At 37.1% G+C, this 18,416-nt stretch overlaps 1 protein-coding gene across 6 annotated transcripts in view; it reads right to left on the minus strand.

Moving 5' to 3' along the window:
* TAFA2 (TAFA chemokine like family member 2) overlaps positions 1-18,416 on the minus strand; it is a 585,401-nt gene that overhangs the window by 513,504 nt on the left and 53,481 nt on the right. For 2 of the 6 annotated variants that reach the window (XR_010135621.1, XR_010135622.1), the window contains exons 7-8: positions 9,946-10,127; positions 7,518-7,711 (exon numbers count right to left, since the gene is read on the minus strand). The exons of 2 other annotated variants lie outside the window; for them this stretch is intronic. The gene's annotated coding sequence lies outside the window, so the exon portion shown is untranslated. The remainder of the gene's footprint in view (positions 1-7,517; positions 7,712-9,945; positions 10,128-18,416) is intronic. 2 more of the 6 variants (XR_010135623.1, XM_054526473.2) reach the window with 1 other exon arrangement.

Genomic DNA, 18,416 nt, shown 5'->3' on the forward strand with positions numbered 1-18,416 from the left:
TGGTTCCTAGCGTACAGGGGATGTTCCACTTCTCCACAATGTTATACTCAATCAAAGATCAAAGAAAAATAAGCCCTAGACTCCAGAAGCCCCAGCTCTTCATGATCAACTCATTTGAGTTACAAGCACGTAGATATTTTCCCCAAGGTGTGCCCACATTGCCAGAGTATCTAGGTATGAAAGAGACCCAGCATCAGCTTCATGCTGAACCCAGTACTGGGCCCTCCCTGTGGTAAGTTAGGTAACTTCGGCACTGGGCTTAATCCTCCTTCATCCCAGGTCTCTAATATCTAGACATCCTCATTCCTTATGAACACTGAGGTCTGCCACAAGGAGGATGAAGTGAGATGGGCAATCTTGGTCTCATTCCCTGGCTGGATGCTTGTTGAATTCAGAGTCCAGAACAAGAAAGAGTCCATGGGAAAATCTAACCTTTTTATCTAGTAGTTTGAGGTAAAATTTGAAATTAGAGAAAAGGGTCTGCTTCTTGTCTGCAAAATTCTGAAAATAGGAGGCTAGCTTATGTGACCAAGAACAGCAGACAAAGGAGAAAGGTCATCAAATAGTCAAGGAGCAATTCTATCATTTCAGGGGGCAAGGACATATGAATCAAGTGGTATCACAAAAGATAGTGGCCTAAGACATTCAGGAAATAGGAGAAAAAAAAAAAGCTGTTTCTTAATTGAACTTAACAGTTTGCACCCATGAATTAACAGGCTGAACATTAGGTTCTATGAATATTGGTGTTTTAGACATTTTAGTTCTGTAGTATAAGGCAGGAGAAAACTATTTACAGACACCACTTGCTAGTAAAAAAAAAAAAAAAAAAAGCTCTTTATAACATGGTAGGCTGAGATCTAAGGATTTCTGTAACTTGGCAGGCAGCAAGTAAGTAGCTATAAAATCATTGTGAATACCTAGCATGGGGCTAGGATTAGGCAGGGACTGATAAATTCCAAATATACAGGAAATTAATGGCCCATATAATGAATAGAATAGTCTCAGCAGTATAGATTAGAGGGTAGGATTATCAGGATTGAAGATATTGTCTTACTTAATATTCCCCTCTTCCATCATAAAAATATCCCTTGGTATGACATAGGAAATCCAGGTCTTTAAAAACTTTATCTCATTTAATTTATTGACTGTCTTGAGCCATAAGATTTTCATAAGGGTTACCCAGAATTAGTCCTCATTCAGTCTCCACCTGAGGTGTGATACACAGCCTCCTGTCAACACTACCAGCTCCAGGTTATCTCTCTGTTGATTTTGTCATGCTGGTAGTCATCTTGGACAATTAATGTTTCTTCTAATCCTCTTTCTTTCTGCCTGGTTTGCTAGATTAACGAGATGGCTTTTGGCCTCTAAATTTCTTTTTGCCCTCTTTCCTCTACCCACTTCCCCAACACAAGGTTTTTGAAAACAAACAGACTTCCACTTCAGCAGGAAATCAAAGACTTCACATGCTGATACAGTTAGGCTTTGTGTCCCTACCCAAATCTCATGTTGAATTGCAATCCCATAATCCCCATAATCCCCACCTGTCAAGGGATTACCAGGTGGAGGTAATTGAATCACGGGGACAGTTTCCTCCATGCCGTTCTCATGATAGTGAGTAAGTTCTCATAAGATCTGATGGTTTTATAAGGGGCTCTTCCCCCTTCACTCAACACTTCTTCTTCCTGCTGCCTTGTGAAAAGAGTGCCTTGCTTCCCCTTCACCTTCTGCCATGATTGTAAGTTTCCTGAGGCCTCCCCAGCCATGCTGAACTGTGAGTCAATTAAACCTCTTTTCTTTATAAATTACCCAGTCTCAGGTATTTTCTTACAGCAATGTGAGAATGGACTAATACACATGTGAAAGTACATTCTGAAAGTACAAACCATGGTGAAAGTCAATTTTCAGTACCATTCTTAAGAGGAGCTTAGCTCAAAGTCCTATTCCTCTGTATTATTTGCTAGCTAAACAGATATTAGCAATACCTAATTATGTTCATCCTCAGGACTAAAAATGAGGAGAAGGGGAGTGAGATCCACTGAACTATTTAACCGCACATTAAAGACTGGTTTTAACTAAACTAAGTAGAGGACAATGTTTACAATTTTTTAACCAAAAGTGGGAAAGAAAACTAATACTTATCTCTTTGTTTTTGTAATCATTTTATATGATAGATATTATCTCACTTTATGACTTATAAACTGAGGTTTAAAGATTAAGTAACTTGCCCAGGCAATTAAGTTAAAAAATAAGGGCATCTGGCCGGGCGCAGGGGCTCACGCCTGTAATCCCAGCACTTTGGGAGGCCGAGGGAGGCGGATCACGAGGTCAGGAAATCGAGACCATCCTGGCTAACACAGTGAAACCCCGTCTCTACTAAAAATACAAAAAATTAGCCGGGCGTGGTGGTGGGCGCCTGTGGGAGGCTAAGGCAGAAAAATGGCGTGAATCCAGGAGGCGGAGCTTGCAGTGAGCCGAGATCACGCCACTGCTCTCCAGCCTGGGTGACAGAGTGAGACTCTGTCTCAAAATAAATAAATAAATAAATAAATAAATAAATAAATAAAGGCATCCAGAATTACAAATATATTATTCTCACTCAAGAGCATCAACAAGAATTCTTATTTTCTAGTTCCCAATTCAGTGTTTTTTCATTTGACATATTGTTGTGATTTAATTATTTCCAGAAAGCTTAAGTTTAAACTCTGAAATTCCTTCATCCAAACTCTCTATAGATTCCTTTACAAATTTTTTGCCCACTTTTAATATGATATAGGATTATTTCCTTCATTCAACATGGTCAAAATGTTGATTGAAAAGTTAAGACAGAGCTTCAAATTCCCTATGCGCTTTGGCCACCCAGCGTCAAAACAGGGCAACTGCAGGCAGATGCTAACATTTTTACAGACAAGCATCGCAGTACATGTTGTCTGTTTTATAGCAACAAAAATAAGTCATGCCAGAGGTTCCGGAGTCTTTGAATGGCAAAAAGCATGTACATATTGAAGATACTCCCACAACAGAGAGAAGTACATGAAAATGGGCAGCCAAATTTTTTAATGAAAGATTTTAGTAGCATTATTGAAAAGGATGTACCGATTCCAAAATGCTAGAAACAATTGAAAGGAGTAAAAAGTAATAAGAAGAATAGAGAAAATGAGACAGAACATAATCGTATGTGAGGAAGCAGCCAAAAATAAGAGAACGTATATTGTCTTTTCACACTTTTCTTTAAGGTAGAAGTTAATTCGACAGGGTAATGACACACACATACACCACCCCCCCCAAAAAAAAACAGTGAAATTGCTAATATTGTGTTATTCAGAGAAATATCTAGCTGGAAAACTGAAAGGAAACCTATAAAAGTCAAGTTCTACCAAGCCGTAATGACAAATTCAAGTGAGCAATATCAGCAAGAGATCTTTAGGACTAGTGTTAGAACACTGTCATCTGAGTGGATTTACTACACATGTAATTGTACATAGACATAGATAGCACCTGCCCTTTGTCGAGCACAATCTAATAAAATAAAAATGATGATACCACCAAAGAAAGAAGTTATTAGCTCATTAATCCAATTACATGAATGACAAACAGGAGTGAATTTCAGAGATGGGTATAGAGTATGTGCTTATTTAAAATTTAAAAAGTAGAAAAATGGGCCAGTTGCAGTGGCTCATGACTGTAATCCCAGCACTTTGGGAGGCCAAGGCAGGTGGATCACAAGGTCAGGAGATCGAGACCATCTTGGCTAACATGGTGAAACACTATCTCTACTAAAAATACAAAAAATTAGCTGGGCGTGGTGGCACGCACCTTTAATCCCAGCTACTTGGGAGGCTGAGGCAGGAGAATTGCTTGAACCTGGGAGGCGGAGGTTGCAGTGAGCCAAGATCGCACTGCTGCACTCCAGCCTGGGTGACAGAGCGAGACTCCAACTCAAAAAAAAAAAAAAGGTAGAAAAATGGCCACAGAACTTTGGGTATGATAAGAAAAGGATTTTTATTGTTAATATGTCTTCTTTCATAATCATTCAGGGGTTGGGCTTGGGCTCCCTGGGTCAACCTCTATTGTGAAATCCTATCTTTTTAGGGTGTCTGCCCAAGCACAGTGCATGAATGTATAAGGCTATAGATATAGATTAGACCAGTGGCTCTCAACATTTTTATCAGGTTCCATATATGGAATAGGAAGCACTCTCATATATGTACTTGAGTTATTCAAAATTCCTGACTCCTTTCCTGAAAGTTCTTTCTCTTCCACCGAAAAAAGCATGGTTAATGCAAGTCAGTAAAAAGAACAATTATAGTAACTATTCTACTTTACATTTCAAAGTAAATGCTTCCCAAAAGTCAATACTCTGTCAGTAGTAACTTTATTATTAATGACCCACTTCACAACAAATTATCAACTAGTATGAAACCTGTAGTCAAGCAATAAATATTGTTAAAGGTCATAATTTAATTATCCTTTGTGAGTCAAGGTATACAGCAAATCAGGGAAAAGCAGGTAGAAAGAAACTTGGTGTATATTCACCATTAGCTAACAGAATTGAAAAGGAAGTTTCAAACAGTACTCAGCTTTCCTTTATTTACAAAAGTTTGTATTCGAAATATCCCAGACCCAAAACCTTCCTGTCATTTTAATGATATTCACCTATGGAAATTCAACAATCTCTCCAAGAATCCACCTATAAGGAGGTGTTTCATTGAGCCCTGTATTTCACACATGAGCCTACTTCTTCAGGTTTTGCCCTTTAAGGGGTTTGGATAAGCACATTTTCATCTCTTTGTGATCATGATTCATATTCCCCAGGGATACCCTCTAGGAATAACTCCTCTCTGCCACCATTAGACACTTTTCAAGTTTGCAAACTATTATAGCTTAGCCTACCAAAGTCCTCTGACATCCATGAAGGAAAAGTCCCTCTTCTCCTCTATCTGCTGAATAACCATTCTCTAAATAAGTGTCCTCTTTTCTTGGTAGATAGAATTGCTTTCCTTTGAAAACCTGTTACAATAGTTGAGATTCTCATATGCTCTGCCAAAAAAAGGTACTAATAAAAGTGAAACATTTGAAAAATCCTCTTTTTTATTCATTTGGCATTCTAAATTATCAAAGATGTAAGCCATTTCTCAAGAGAAATAAATAAATTATAACTGTACTGATACAACAGGTTTTTTAATGATTGCATTAAAGAGAGCAAAAAATACACCTAACCACATGAATCCAAAAGATATAAATGTTAAGGTAAAAATTATTAACAGAAGATTAAAACTTTTAATATTAGAGTGCTTAAAGATGCCTAAAAATAAGCCTAAATATATGATTGGTATATGAAGTCTTTGCTTCATATGCTAGTTCTAAAAAAAGTGCAATTATGAAATTATATAAAGTAGAGGCCGCAAATTTTGGCCCATCTCTGAATCAATTCATACCTGGGAGCCACTATAAATGCCTGTCTTTTCTTTTGGATTTACCCCAGGCAGCTGCTAATATACCCCACCACCGTTCATTCCCTTCTTACTTGGGTAAGGGTCACAGTCAGAGAAGTAGTAAGAAGGATGAATGGAATAGTGTTAAAGCCACGCTTCAGAATTCAGGTAAAAACAAAATCCTTAGGTGTACTCAGTTTATGGATAAGCTGCCTAGTTTTCAAGATGATTACCTGAACCATTTAGGTAAGTTCAATTTGTTAAATAATATTAAAAGTATAAGTTGCAGCTGGGCACGGTGGTTCACACCTGTAATCCCAGCACTTTGGGAGGCCGAGGCAGGCAGATCATGAGGTCAAGAGATTGAGACCATCCTGATCAACATGGTGAAACCCTGTCTCTACTAAAAATACAAAAATTAGCTGGGCATGGTGGTGTGCGCCTGTAGTCCCAGCTGCTCAGGAGGCTGAGGCAGGAGAATCACTTGAACCCATGAGGCAGAGGTTGCAGTGAGCCGAGATTGTGCCACTGCACTCCAGCCTGGTGACAGAGTGAGACTCTGTCTCAAAAAAAAAAAAAAAGTATAAGTTGCCATTAGGTACTCCTGTGTGTGGTGCTGTGCTTTGTTAATACACATGGTCTTGTCTTTCAGAATTTACAATCCAAGCTAAATAATAAATACTTATCATCCACCGAAATTCATTAAACTCAATTATTCTTCTTTACTCCAAGAGTAGGTAGCCTAAACTTGTGAATAAAATATCTTTCAAGATTTTATATATTGTTTTGAACTCAGAATGTCCCCATGCTATAGAAACTGATTAAGATGGAAACTAGGTTCCTAGACCTGTGTACAAACAAACAAAAAACTATTAAACACAGAGATATTGAATCAAGTTCCCAGTTTGCATCACTACCAGTATGTAAACACTATTTGGACTCTTAGCCTTTTGGGGAACTAAGAACCTAATGAAAGCATATACTTCTAAAATTTCACAAACCATTAAGGTGCACCAGGTTAAGAAGGGTTGATTTAGCCCATTGTTTATTTAGGAATTTAACTGCCAATGTAAGAAATAATCCCCCTTATAAGAGGCTGACTTATGGCCCCCACCCCCAATATGGTTTGGCTGTATGCCCACCCAAATCTCATCTTGAATTCCCATGTGCTGTGGGAGGTAATTGAATTACGGGGGCAGTTCTTTCCTGTGCTGTTTTCATGATAGGGAATAAGTCTCACGAGATCTGATGGTTTTCAAAATGGGAGTTCCCCTGCACAAGCTCGCTCTCTCTTTGCCTGCCACCACCCATGTAAGACGTGACTTGCTCCTCCTTCCTTCCGCCATGATTGTGAGGCCTCCCCAGCCATGTGGAACTGTAAGTCCATTAAACCACTTTTTCTTCCCAGTCTTGGGTATGTCTTTACCAGCAGCATGAAAATAAATTAATACACCCCCCAAAATTAATATGTTGAAGTCCTAACTCCTACTATCTCAGAATGTAACTGTATTTGGAGATAAGATCTTTTTTAAAGTAATTAAATTAAAATGAGGTCTTTAGGGTGGGACTTAATCGAATATGACTGGTGCCCTTGTGCCCTTGGACACAGACATGCACACACACAGCAATATCATAGAAAGATAGCCAAATAAAAAGGCCTTGGAAAAAATGAAACTGCTGACCCCTTGCTCTGAGAAATCTAGTCTCCAGAACTGTGAGAAAGTGAATTTCTGTTGTTTAAGACATCAGTCTATGGTACTTTGTTATGGCAGCCCTCACAAACTAACACACACACCCATTATCCCCACCTTCTAATATAATATGCCTCAAAGCAGTGATAAGAAGGGATGCCACTCTAGAGATACTATCTTTAAAGGCTCCATTTATTTTGATAACCAGTTCTACTTACATCCCTGCACCAACACTGAGACCCACTCTCCTGACTCGAAGGGGCCAGACTAGAGAGAAAAGGAAGTTGTGCAACTCTCACCTAAGAGAAAGTACTAAGAAATGAAATCATTACTTTTGCATAAGCTATCTCTGTATATCCTCATAAGAGACCAAAACTTTCCAAGACACTCATACCTCCAGGTTTTGGAATTGAAGAACAAAAGTCAATGTCTACTTGTTCACATTTTGGGTTATTGGTAAGTCAATTTTTCACAAATTGTTTATTAATTGAGTGCAGATGAGCAGTCACCAAAAGCAGCCCTGTGTGTCTTATCTCTAAATCATTTGAGTTTTCCCTTCTCAGTAGTTGCTCCAACAGTAGGAATAACCTGAAATGGGAAAAGGCTAGGTAATAGGATACAAGAATAACAAATTTTCCAGAACGTCTCATAGCCTAGGGAAGTACTGACATTTTCACCAAGCTCTTGCTATTCAACTCTGCTTTTCAGACACAAAAAATTAAATAAATACAATCTTACTCAGGGAAAATTTACTGCAGCCACAGTCTCTCCTGCAAAAAAGAAAGAACTTGTTTTCAAAAAAAAAAAAAAGAGGAAGAACTTGTTTCTCTTGCTTAAGAGAAACAACTTGTTTATCAAAAAAAAAAAAAAAACAAGAGAAAGAACTTGTTTCTCTTGCTTAAGAGGAAGAACTTCTTTCTCAAAAAAAAAAAAGAGATATGACACTTGCAAGTTACATTTTGTGTGACCTAAACTCCCTGAATCTTGGTTTCTTATTTGTGGACAGAGAGCTCTTATATAATAGCAGCTACTCTAATGAAAATGGTTGTGATGAGCACCAAATAAAATTTTATAAGAACTGCTATTTGTAAAGACCAGTGGGTTTTGCCCATCAAAAGATGGGGTTTCTAGAGACCCTGTATCACCATGGCAAGTGAATAAAGTAACAGTTTCCTCAATCCTTCCCCAAGGGGACATTACCAAAAGCCATTTTCTCAACTAAGAAAATACCCAAATGTTTCAAGGACTTTTGGACACAGAGTCTGAATTGACACTAAAGCATCATTACATTCCTCCGTTAGAGAACCAGCATATGGGGGTAAAGTAACAAATGGAGTCTGGCCAAGTGCTATCCAATTGCGGGTCCACACACCTATCCAGTAGTCACTACTGCCATTGCTAATTGAATAACAATAGTGGACATGCTTGGTAATTAGCAGAACCCCCATGTTGCTACCTTGGACTGTGGAATAAGACCCATATAGTAGAGAAAGCTAATTTTAAACTCTGAAACTGCTCCTTCCCAAGGCAGTAAATTTTAACAAACAGTATTTAATCTGTTTGTTAGTGGGGGTGTTGGGGAAGTGGTGGCAGAGACTAATGACACCTTTAAAAACCTACATAATATTTGGTTGCTGATTTTCATCCTATTCCCTTTTGACTGACCAGCAAGGACCCTACAAAAAACAGACATATCTTGGAGAATGACAGTAAAGTAAGGCAAATTCGATCAGAAAAGTAGTCCCAATTATAGATTTTGTGCCAGATGTGGCTTCTTTGCTAGAGCAGATTACCACAAATTATTAATACACAGTATACTATTGTTGACCTGAAAAAGATTATTTTCCAATCTTATTGGAAAGATCAGAAATGGTTTGAATTTACTTGAAACAGATAGGTGTATATGTTTACAGTCTTACCCAAAGCTAGGTTAATTCTTTTGCCCTCTGACATAATGTATTTCAAAGATGCCTGAACTGGTCATTTGTCAAAACATAGCATTGGTTCACTATTTTGATGGTACCATGTTAATTGGACTAGACAAGCAAGAAGTTAGCATATACATTATGGTATAACATATGCATTCCAGAGTGTGGGAGCCAAACCCTATAAGGGCTCAGGGAAATGCCATGTAGGTAGTATATGGGAGTCCAGTGATCTGGTACAAGCTGCGACATCCTCTCTAAATGAAACAAATTATTGTATCTTATATGTCCCTCCACAAAAAGGGAAGCACCATGCCTGGTATTCTGGTATTCCTCTTTGGCTAACATGTTTAACATATTACATATTAGCAAATACTGCTCTTACCCACCCTCTAGATAGCATGAAAGGCTACAAGCTTTGAGTGGGGTCCAAAGCAGCAGACAGCCCTGCAGCAGATACAGGGAGTGCTTGGGCCATATGATCCGGCAGACTTTTCAGTATGAAAAGCATCAGTAATAGGAAAAGATAATATGTGGAGTTTATGGCAAGGCCCTAAAGTAAAACCACAATGTAAATACCTAGGATTCTGGATCAAACCACTCCATCTGAAGTAAGGAGTTACACACCATTTTTTAAAATAAAAGCTCTCTGGAGTGCAATTGGGACCTGGTAGACAGAGAGAAAAGACAAAGAGTCTAATTACGGAAGATCAAGTGATTAGTGGACTAAAACTGTCTGTTATGAGGTAGGTTCTCCCAGAGCTGCCCGAGTCAGCCGAAGAAAGCCTCTTGCCCAAGATCAAGTCCCTTTCCAGAGGAAAGTTCATTTTCAGTGACTGATCCAGATGTAAAGGCCCAGCCCTTCCTTCAAAGTAGGCCAACTCTGAAGGGCCATACCTGTTCCAGAGCTTCCCTCGAGGTGGCTGAAGCCATTATCACAACTGCATCACAGCTCAGCTCTCCCATGAATATTCTTACTTCCTCCGCTCTCCCACGGATATTGATCCCAAGGACATTCTTCAGTAAACTTCTTTCAGACAAATTTGCATCTCAGAATCTTTTTTCCCAAGCAAACATACCTGAGATGGGTACATACCAAAATGCTATTGAGTTGAGTAAGTGAAAATGAGCCAGGAGAAAAAAGTTTTACTTCTGAACTTTTCAAAACTAATGCTGATTGAATTTATCTATTTATTTTTATTTATTTATTTATTTTTGAGACAGGGTCTCACTCTGTTGCCCTGGCTGGACTGCAGTGATGCGATCATAGCTCACTGCAGCCTCAGCCTCCTGGGCTCAATAGATCCTCCCACTTCAGTCTCCCAAGTAGCTGGGACTACAGGCACGCACCATCACAACGGGCTAACTTTTTAAATTTTTAGTAGAGATGAGGTCTTACTATGTTGCCCAGGCTGGTCTTGAACCCCTAAACTCAAGCAATCCTCCCCCCTCAGCCTCCCAAAGTGCTGGGATTAGAGGAGTGAGCCACTGCACCTGGCCTGAATTTTAATTTGTAAAGAAAAAACAGTGGAAGAAAGGAAATGGGGGAAGGAAAGGAAAAGAGTCTCTCCTACCCGTGTCTGCTGAATACATCCCCTATTACTTGAAATGCTAGTATGTGATCAGTTGTGTAGGCTCACATCCCTAGTTATCAAAGTGAGGAATAATGTTAGCCTGGAGAACTACCACAATTTGCTATTCAGCAAAGAAAAAGCTAAATATCCTAACCCAACCCATACTGTGTTTGCCTCCTGTGAAAATTCTGAATTTCATTCACTCATTTAATAAATATTTATTTAGCACCTACAATATGTCAAGCACAGCTCTATATTTTATAATATAGTGCTACTATCTTTACTATCTTTATAGCTTTAAATCTACGAATGAAACAGATGTTTCAGATATTCTTGGATATAATATTATACATAGCCATTTATTTTCTTTCTCTTTTTTTTTTGTTGCTTTCTCATTGCAAGTCACAAAGTCAATAAATCAATGATAATCAGAGTAGATATCTAAAGGACATTTAAATTGGAATAGTTTTCTATTTACCAAAGATATTCTGAAGGACATTTTTCAGGCTGTTACACATTTGCATAGGAGATTCAATAATATCATACTTGCAAAGTAGCTAGACATTATGACATTTTGGATTTGAGATGATAGGATTAAAATGACAATAGAAGAAAACTGTAATTTACACAAAATTAGAAAAGATGAGGACAAAATAGCATTTTAATTACTGACAATGAATAACATATCAGGGAGCAAACATATAGCAAAAACATATAGCAAAAGAAAATTTAGTGGGAAAACATTTTTGAAAACACACAAAACAACTTAAGTTTCTCATAGTAAGATTATATCTCTGCAAATTGATGAGTAAAAATATGCTCCAGCTTTGAAAATAAAAACTTAGGTTAACATAAAAGAATTCAAAAACAAAACTAAGAGAAATTCATCTGTGAAATTACTTAAAGTGTAGAGATGAAAAATTAGCTTCGGTTAAAACTGTAAGTGAAATCATAGGTCACAATTTTATTAGTCTTTAATAGAAAACTTGAAGAAGTTGCTAACACAAGTGTTTTTGGAAATGCGAAGCATTGGCAGATACAGGAGAAGGTTAGAGAATATTTACACACAGCAACCCCAGAATTTGAATTAAATCTACACTTAGTCTAAATCACATAAACCTGAATTTTTGTATACCAAGGATGAAGTTATTCGATAATAATCAAAAGTTAATTTTAATAGAAAATTCCAAGCCTTGTTGACTTGAAACTTTGAAATTGGGTGTTTGTTATAAAAGAAACTTATTTTCTAAAGAAAAGTTTGTTTACTTAAAGTTGTAAGCACTATTTGTCATAAGGGGTTGAATTTGCTCATCAAATTTACAATTAAATCACTGACTATATAACCTAACTGCTTTTAATATAAATCACTCACCCAGTACGTCAGAACTGTGCCTCCTTCTATTAAGTTGTAACTATATCTGCAAGTGTTCCTCTTTGAATAGGTTGTTAAAACAAAGAAATGATTCTAACACATTACCTTTAAAACACAACACAAAATCTCATTCTTTTGCAGAAAATACTCCACAAGCTAAGCTGTAGATATGAATTATTTTTAAACCCAGTGATCAGCAGATCAAAGAGAATATAAGATGAAAACTGAAAACACCTAGTACATTTTGGGAAGTGGAAAAATCTAGAAGAAAATTATGGAGCATTTTTAAACAACTAAATTATTGAAATGTTACCAAAAATAAAACAACTGCTCAGATGCAGTTGTTTTATTTAATAAAGGCAAAACCTCACTAGAGGCAGAAACAAGCCACCAAATAAAAAAAACCTAATGAAGTTAGAACTAGAACAAAGTAAAAGTCAAATGAAAGAAATGGAAACACTAAACTCAAAGGAAAAATCATTTTAAAAACTAATCATTACTTTAAAAAAATTACAAAATTAAACCCACTTACTAAAAAGGAAAAAACTACAAATTAATAAAATGAGAAATAAAATACAAAAACCAAGATAAAAAAATTTTAAAAATATCCAAAACAATAATGAGATACCACTACACACCTGTAAGACTGGTCAAAATCAACATTACAACCACAAATCCTGGTGAGGATATAGAGCAACAGGAACTGTCACACACTGTTGGTAGTAATGCAAAATAGTACAGCCATTTTGGGAGACAGTTTTGCAGTTTCTTACAAAATTAATTGTGGATGCATGTCATCATATATTTGTCAAAACCCACAAAATATATAACGTCAAGGGTGGATCCTAATAATAACTGTGGACATTGAGTGATAATGATGCATCAATGTAAGTTCATTGATTGTAACAAATGTACCACTCTGGTGGGAGATGTTGATAGTGGGGAAGACTATGCATGTGTGTAGGCAGTGGCATATGGGATCTCTCTGTACTTTCCACTCAACCTTGCTATTAATCTAAAACTGCTTAAAAAAAAAATAGTCTGTTTAGAGAGAAAGAAAAGAACAAAGGAAGGAAGAGCGGAAAGAAAGAAGGGAAGGGGGCCGGGCGCGGTGGCTCACGCCTGTAATAACAGCACTTTGGTGAGGCCAAGGAGGGCGGATCACGAGGTCAGGAGATCAAGACCATCCTGGTTAACACGGTGAAAGCCTGTCTCTACTAAAAAATAGGAAAAATTAGCCGGGCATGGGGGCGGGCACCTGTAGTCCCAGCTAGGGAGGCTGAGGCAGGAGAATGGCGTGAGCCCGGGAGGTGGAGCTTGCAGTGAGCCAAGTTCATGCCACTGCACTCCAGCCTGGGCGACAGAGCGAGATTCCGTCTCAAAAAAAAAAAAAAAAACAAAAACAAAAACACGCAAGGGAAGGGGGAAGGGAAGGGAAAGGGAGGGGAGGGGAGGGGAGGGGGGGAAGGAAGTAGGGAAGGAAGGAAGGAAGGAAGTTTGAAAGAAAAGTAACAAAAATATTCACCGAAATACCCATCTCCAAGTAGCTAGATGTACAGGTCATTTTTGTATTCTTTGATATTCATTGTTCAAAAACATTGAAAATATTAGACCAACCAACTGATTTAGTAGGCATCTAAGTTGGTAAGAGATACTAAGACTTATTACTGGACTATGATAACTAAGACAATGTGCTATTAGTTAAGGGAAAAACAAATAGATCAATGACTCAGGATAGATAACTCAGAAAGATCTATTCATATATGAATACTTAATATATGACAGCAGTGGCACAAAAGATTGGTGGTTTTTAGCAAATGAGTGTGGGATAATTGGGAAAAATAAAATTGGACCCTAACCTCTCATTGATTCATGAGAATCAATTCCAGGAGGATCAGAGAAGTAAATATAAAGACAAAATAATAATAATAATAATAATAAAAAAAGAAAAAAAAAATGAAACAAAGGAGAGAAAAACAACTTCACAGACCAGAAGTTCTTCAATACCATATTTAATGGCTCTACATTTCAATTTTGTTCTGTCCTCTCAAATACATTTTATGAGGCTGTGCTGTTATGTGTGAATGATGGTATAACATGAGAAAAAGAAATATATATCTTATTATGTTTTATTTTACATAATTGAACCATCTACAATAGCATTGTTTCAGAAATAAAGACAAATGATTTAACTTTAAAAAAAAAAAAAGACAAAAATGATAAAGATTGTAGAAAATAGAATTGGTGGATATTTTTATGACCCGAGAGAAGGAAATCATTTTTAAATAAGATGCAAAAAGCTCTGACTATCAAGTAAAGATTGAAAAAATCTAGTATATTAAGGTAAAGAATTTATGTTCACCAAATAACAACATAAAAGGGTGATAAGAGAAAGCTTAAAGAGAGGGGAGAATATATTTTTAACACGCAACTACAAAGTGCTAGTATTCAAACTCTTAGAAATCAGTAAGTTGGAGAAAAGAAATTGCCAGAGTAGAGATTTCTAAACCATGTAAAGCAAAGAGTCCAAGAAGATGGGAGTGGACCTGAAATAAAGTAAGATTAAAACAAGCAATGTTTATTTTAGGAAGTCAGTCTGTTTCTGTGACAGAGGGGTGAAGAGAGACATTGCATTGTAAGAACCGTCATAGATGCCTACCTGTGCCTATATGCCTACAGAGAAGCAAAGGTATAATAAACACACACACACACACATTTGGGGTCATAGGGAAATTTCACCTCACTTCAACACAGCCCTGGCTCATTCCCAGTATAAGCCACCTACATGTACCTTGTCCAGGAAAAACTTACCTCCCTCAAAACGAGTAATCAAGAAAGAACCAGTGCAGGATCTAACCAAAGAAACCACCAGAGAAAATTAATAGGGAGAGCTTAATGATAGACTTTTTTAAAACTTTCTTCAAAAAATACTGCTGAAGTGTAAGTGAAAATGGTGGCCCACACATTTTACCATGAAATCAACATAAATATTCAAGGATTTTATTATTATTATTATTTTGAGATGGAGTCTTGCTCTGTCACCCAGGCTGGAGTGCCATGGCACAATCTCAGCTCACTGCAAGCTCCACCTCCCGGGTTCATGCCATTCTCCTGCCTCAGTCTCACGAGTAGCTGGGACGACAGGTGCCCGCCACCACGCCCAGCTAATTTTTTTTTTTTTTTTTTTTTTGTATTTTTAGTAGAGACAGGGTTTCACCACGTTAGCGAGGATGGTCTCGATCTCCTGACCTCGTGATCCGCCCACCTGGGCCTCCCAAAGTGCTGGGATTACAGGCGTGAGCCACTGTGCCCGGCCTCAAGGATATTATTTTTGCTCCATGAACTGAAAACAAAGAAATGCAATGTCTTCATGTACACACACAGCAACCAGTTAAAAGATACTAAGAAAAGATCTTATAACAATTTTTAAAAAGATAAAACACCTGAGAATATACTAAACAAAATGTAAGCAACATCTATATAAAGACAATTTTAAAATGATATTAAAGGACAAAAAAGAAGACAAATGAAGAAGGAAACCATGTTCTTGATTAGAAAGACTCAGCTGTATTAAAATATAAAGTTTTCTTAAATTAATCTATACATTTAATGCAATCTTTTTAATTAGGCAAGCTGATTCTAAGTTGATACATAAAAAAATAAGTAATATATGATCAAATGATTTATTTTGAGACAGGGTCTCACTTTGTCACCCAGGCTGGAATGGTGCAGTGGCATGATCATGGCTCAGCTCACTGCAGCCTCTACTTCTTGGGCTCAAATGATCCTCCCACCTCAGCCTCTCAAGAAGCTGGGACCACAAGCATGCGCCAACCATCCCTGGTTAATATTTTGTGTGTGTGGAGATGAGGTCTCCGTATGTTGTCTAGGCTGGCCTAAAACTCCTGGGCTCAAGCAATCCCCTCACCTTGGCCTCCCAAATCAAGTGATTTTTGACAACAGTGCCAAGACCATTCAATTCAGATAGGACAGTCTTTTCAATAAATGATGCTGAAAAAAACTGGATACAAATATGCAAAAAAAATGAAGTTGGATCTTTACCCAACACCACATACAAAAATCAACTCAAAAATAGATTAAGACCTAAATGTAAGTGCTAAAACTACAAAATTTGTGATTAAGACCTAAATGTAAGGGCTAAAACTACAAAATTTGTAGTGGAAAAAAAGGGAAACATTTCATGATATTGGATTTGGCAATGATTTCTTGGATATGTCACCAAAAGCACAGGAAACAATAAAAAATAGATAAGTTGGACTTTATCAAGTTTTTAAATTTTGTGCATCAAAAAACACTATCAACATAGTGTAAAGGAAACGTAAGATAGTACGATTGCTTTGGAAATTAGTATACTGGGTCCTCAAAAAAATAAAAGAAACCTATAATTACCATATGATCCAGCAATTCTACTTCTGAGTATATATCCAAAATCATCGAAAGGAGGGACTTGAATAGATATTTTTACACCTATAATCATATTATTCACAATAGCCAAATAGTGGAAGCAACTCAGGTATCCATCAATGGATGAATGAATAAACAAAATGTGTTTTATATGTGCATACACACACACACACACACATACACTGGAATATTATTCAGCCTTGAAAAGGAAGGAAATTCTGACACATGCTAAAACATGGAGGAGGTTTTAGGACATTACGTGAAGTCCATACAAATGCTTCATAAGCATAAGCATTTGTATGATTCCACCTATATGAAGTACCATGTTAGATGTCTTGGTGTATTTAGGCTGCCACAGCAAAATACCATAATCTGGGTGGTTTATCAATAATAGAAATTTATTTCTTACAGTTCTGGAGGCTGAGAAATCCAAGATCATGGTGCCAGTAAATTCTGAGTCTGGTGAGTGCCCACTTTCTGCTTCATAGGTGGCTGTCTTCTCACTGTGTCCTTACATGATGGAAGGGGCCAGGGAGCTCTCTGAGGTCTCTTTATAGGGGCACTAATCTTATTCATGAGGGCTTCACTCTCATTCGGGAGGTAATTATACCTCCCAAATGCCTCACCCCCTAATACCATCACATTGAGCATTAAAACTTAACATATGAATTTTGGGGTGACACAAACATTTAGACCATAGCACTGGAGTATTAAAATTCATAGACACAAAAAATAAAATGGTTGCCAGAGGCTGGGGAAAGGGAGGGATGGGCAGTTATTGTTTAATGGGTTCAGACTTTCAGTTTGGGAAGATGAACAAAGTCCTGGTAAGAGGAATTGATGGTAACAGTGGTTGCACAATAATGAGTGTACTTAATGCCACTCAACTGTATACTTAAACATTGATAAAATAGTAAATTTTATGTTATTTACATTTTAGCGGATTTTTAAAATTAAAATTAAAAAAAAATAAGTAATAGGCAATACATTTCTGAAAAAGAAAAGCATTAAAAAGGGCTTAGTTCCACACGCCTGTAATCCCAGCTACTCGGGAGGTAGAGGCAGGAGAATCGCTTGAACCCAGGAGGCGGAGGTTACAGTGAGCTGAGATCACACCACTGCACTCCAGCCTGGGCAACAGAGTGAGACTCCGTCTCATAAAAATAATTTAAAAAAAAAAGTTGGTGGGGGTGGTGGCGGGCTTAGTTTAATCAATTACTTAATTAAGACAATGTGGTAGTAGCACAATATTAGACAAACAGCTGTAAGAAATGAACTAGAATGTCCAGAAATTGATCAAATATAATGAGAATTTAGTCGCTTCAAGTCAGTAGAGAATGATTACTTTAGCAAATGGTGTTGGGACAATAATTATCCCTCTGGGAAATAATGAAATTGGATGCACACTTTCCACCTTATAACAATAAAAATTCCAGGCTGATCAGACTCAAATGTAAATAAATCATAAAGAAGCTATAAGAAATCATGTGAGAAAAACTGTTATAATCTTGAAATGAGAAAAGCCTAAGTGTGCTTCCAAACTGAAAAGCCGTAAAAGAAAGCACTGATTAATTTTACTACAAATTAATTTTTTAAATACCTGAAAAACACCCACCAAAGTTAAAAACTGGAGAAAGCTATTGCAACATACAAACAAATGCTTAATTTTCTTTATATAGTAAAGATTCCTCCAAATCAATATTAAAGAAAAAAATGGAAAACAGAGAAACATCAAAGGACACATTTTATAGAAAAGGACATATAAGTGACTCTTAGTCATATGAATAGATACACAAACTTTCTCACAAGAAAATAAATATGTATAAAGATACCCCAAAATATCAATTTTTACATGTAAGTTTGACAAGGATCAGAAAGTTTAATAACACATTCTTGGCAAAAGCATAGAGAAACAGGCAGTTTTATACATTGCTGATTGGTGTATAAATGGGTTTAAAATCTGTGGAGGGTAATTTGGCAATATTTATAAAAATTTC

This window comes from Pongo abelii, chromosome 10 (assembly GCF_028885655.2).
Source record: "Pongo abelii isolate AG06213 chromosome 10, NHGRI_mPonAbe1-v2.0_pri, whole genome shotgun sequence".
Taxonomy (NCBI): domain Eukaryota; kingdom Metazoa; phylum Chordata; class Mammalia; order Primates; family Hominidae; genus Pongo; species Pongo abelii.